Below are 4,079 nucleotides of genomic sequence, written 5' to 3' on the forward strand. Positions count from 1 at the left end.
ACCTGCTGACCCTGATAACAACTAACCTGCTGACCCTGATAACTAACTTGCTGACCCTGATAACAACTAACCTGCTGACCCTGATAACCAACTTGCTGACCCTGATAACTAACCTGCTGACCCTGATAACTAACCTGCTGACCCTGATAACTAACCTGCTGACCCTGATAACTAACCTGCTGACCCTGATAACTAACCTTCTGACCCTGATAACTAACCTGCTGACCCTGATAACTAACCTGCTGACCCTGATAACTAACCTGCTGACCCTGATAACTAACCTTCTGACCCTGATAACTAACCTTCTGACCCTGATAACTAACCTGCTGACCCTGATAACTAACCTGCTGACCCTGATAACTAACCTGCTGACCCTGATAACTAACCTTCTGACCCTGATAACTAACCTGCTGACCCTGATAACTAACCTTCTGACCCTGATAACTAACCTGCTGACCCTAACACTGTTAATTAACAGGGTATTTGTGTACAAATGGAGGATAGGTAATGAATGCACCTTTACATATCAAAATGCTAACCCTCCCCAAATGTGTGCAACTGTAATTAAAATAACCAGCAGTGGTTGCCTTCTTTGAAGAAGCGGAATCTTTATACCTTTATTGCGACTTTGTTAAAACACTAAACTTAAATTGAGTGTTGTTGCATTGTTACAATGTTGCTAATTGCTCACTAGATGGCACTATAACAAAGTCGATAGAGAAACCGAATGAGTCTTCTGACATAATTTAATATAGCACTTTTGTTTAGTAGGCAATGCATCTTCTTAACTTCTACGACGGCAAATTAGAATGCACAAGGTTTTGAATTCTTTACAAAAGTAGGAGCAACTGCATTTTCCCAGTACGCCTGATTTTGTATCGTTTCTGAAAGCAGGAAGCAGCACGCAGTTAATCGCTGTCAGACTGATCACAGCATTTCCTGGGAAGGTCAATTCAACTGCATTGTTTACAAAGGTGTTTTGATTGTCTCTTTCGGTGGCTACAAATTCATTCAAACGAATGTCAGTGACTTTGGCCCGTGATCTTGGATTACCGAAGGACCAACAGGTTGGTGAAGATCATTACTTTGTATTTGAAGTAAATCAGTTAAAGACTAACTTTCTGTTTTGACAATTTACATTTTTATATGTAGCTGAGCTACCTTCTATATTTTTTACGAAAACATGAATATGCTTTGACAGTGATGTATGCACAGTAGCTATTGATTGACACACATCATGGAATTTGATCATCACATGCTCTTGGCCTATAAAGGTATCTTGGCTCTTTCAGTCTGGCTTGTATGGAAAGAGTGCGGAGGTAATCAATGTTGCCAAGATTTCCAGAGACACCAATTCATCAATGGAAACTAAATGCATTGTATGTCAGTCAAACAGTACTGAACAGGCTGGGAATATGGGGAGATAAGGGGATTAAGCAGACAAAAGGAGTGTCAGATTTGAGCCTATTTCACTGTAACGCATTCATTTTAGTGCTGCTTCTAATTGTCTAGTTAAGACTACAGCTGCAAAGGACTTGTGACATAAACTGCTGAAATCACATAAAGCATTTCATGGTTTCAGTTCTGCAGCTATAATGACGTGATGCATGTGTATAATATGAACGCTTGTTGCTCTCATATGCACAGCTATGCGGGAACTGGTGACAGGTCGCTTTTCAGACAGGACCATTAGAAAATCACACCTCTGTTGTAGATGCCAAAGGGATATGTGTGCAGTTACTAAGTTTTTTTTACTACTTTTTTTTTTTTTATCTAAAAAGTAATTTATTTTCAATACAGTAGCACTAGGCCACCCACCCACCCGCCCACCCACCCACCCACCCATCATAAAGTGAACTGTGCCACTCCTCAATAGAGTGTTTTCAGTGACCTATTGAAGGGTATCTCCATCTTCAGCACACATGAATCCAATTTGCCCAGAAATTCCCCTCAAGCAGGGAAATTCAATTAAAGTTGGTTTATCTTGTATCTCCTGAGGTGGCTGCCTTTACAGAGGAGACGAGCTTGTACTTTACATGACTACAGCTGTATTTCCTCCAACTCTGCTTTGTTGTTTGGTGAGGTGATGCCATAGTTGCTTTTTGAAAAAAAAGGTGTGTGTGTGTAGGTAAGTAAAGAAATAAAACAACAGTAAAAAGAAATTTGAAAAAAGAGTAGCAAGGCTATATACAGACACCTGTTAGTCAGGCTTATTGAGGTAGTATGTACATGTAGGTATCGTTAAAGTGACTATGCATATATGATGAACAGAGAGTAGCAGAAGCGTAAAAAGAGGGGTTGGCGGGTGGTGGGACACAATGCAGATAGCCCGGTTAGCCAATGTGTGGGAGCACTGGTTGGTCGGGCCAATTTAGGTAGTATGTACATGAATGTATAGTTAAATTGACTATGCATATAAGATAAACAGAGTAGCAGCAGTGTAAAATAGGGTTTGGGGGGGGCACATAATGCTAATAGTCTGTTCAGGAGTCTTACCTGTTCAGGAGTCTTATGGCTTGGGGGTAAAAACTGTTGAGAAGCCTTTTTGTCCTAGACTTGGCACTCCGGTACCGCTTGCCATGCGGTAGAAGAGAGAAGATGACTGGGGTGGCTGGGGTCTTTGACAATTTTTACGGCCTTCCTCTGACACCGCCTGGTGTAGAGGTCCTGGATGGCAGGCAGCTTTGCCCCAGTGACGTACTGGGCCGTATGCACTACCCTCTGAAGTGCCTTGCGGTCGTAGGCCGAGCAATTGCCGTACCAGGCAGTGATGCAACCGGTCAGGATGCTCTCGATGTTGCAGCTGTAGAACCTTTTGAGGATCTCAGGACCCATGCCCAAATCTTTTTAGTTTCCTGAGGGGGAATAGGCTTTGTCGTGCCCTCTTCACGACTGTCTTGGTGTGTTTGGACCAATCTAGTTTGTTGTTGATGTGGACACCAAGGACTTTGAAGCTCTCAAGCTGATCCACTACAGCCCCGTCGATGAGAATGGGGACGTGGGGACGTGCTCCTTTTTACATCCTGGTAATCCGTCTGGCCCAGCAGCCTTGTGTATGTTGACCTGTTTAAAGGTCTTACTCACGTCGGCTATGGAGAGCGTGATCACACAGTCGTCCGGAACAGCTGATGCTCTCATGCATGCCTCGGTGTTGCTTGCCTCGAAGCGAGCATAGAAGTGATTTAGCTCGTCTGGTAGGCTCGTGTCACCGGGCAGCTCGCGGCTGTGCTTCCCTTTGTTGTCTGTAATAGTTTGCAAGCCCTGCCACATCCGACGAGCGTCAGAGCCGGTGTAGTATGATTCAATCTTAGCCCTGTATTGACGCTTTGCCTGTTTGATGGTTCGTCGCAGGGCATAGCGGGATTTCTTGTAAGCTTCCGGGTTAGAGTCCCGCACCTTGAAAGCGTCAGCTCTACCCTTTAGCTCAGTGCGAATGTTGCCTGTAATCCATGGCTTCTGGTTGGGGTATGTACGTACAGTCACTGTGGGGACAACGTCCTCAATGCACTTATTGATAAAGCCAGTGACTGATGTGGTGTATTCCTCAATGTCATCGGAAGAATCCCGGAACATGGTCCAGTCTGTGATAGCAAAGCAGTCCTGTAGTTTAGCATCTGCTTCATCTGACCACTTTTTATAGACCGAGTCACTGGTGCTTCCTGCTTTAATTTTTGCTTGTAAACAGGAATCAGGAGGATAGAGTTGTGGTCGGATTTACCAAATGGAGGGCTAATTTGGTTTATTGGCCTAGTAGTGATCAGGTGAGCTGTGTTTCAAGCCTGAGCCTCTTGGCTTGTTGTTGTAAATATCTATTAAAAGGTGATATAATATAATAAGCAGGATGTCATGTGCTCCTTATCTTGTTAGCCAGCTGCTGTGATCAAGGGTATAACAACTTGCCCAAATGAACAAGCTAAGGAGTGTGACTCATGTTTCTGAAGAACAATCTCTTTCTGTCTCTCGCTTTCTCTGTCTCTCTCACCCTCTCTCTCTCTCGCTCCTCCAAAGCACAAATCCCATGCTTGGATGTGATTCCACCATTGTGAGCCTGATATACAGAGGAGGAAAGACAGGTTCTG

Source organism: Salvelinus namaycush, chromosome 5 (genome assembly GCF_016432855.1).
Source record: "Salvelinus namaycush isolate Seneca chromosome 5, SaNama_1.0, whole genome shotgun sequence".
NCBI lineage: Eukaryota > Metazoa > Chordata > Actinopteri > Salmoniformes > Salmonidae > Salvelinus > Salvelinus namaycush.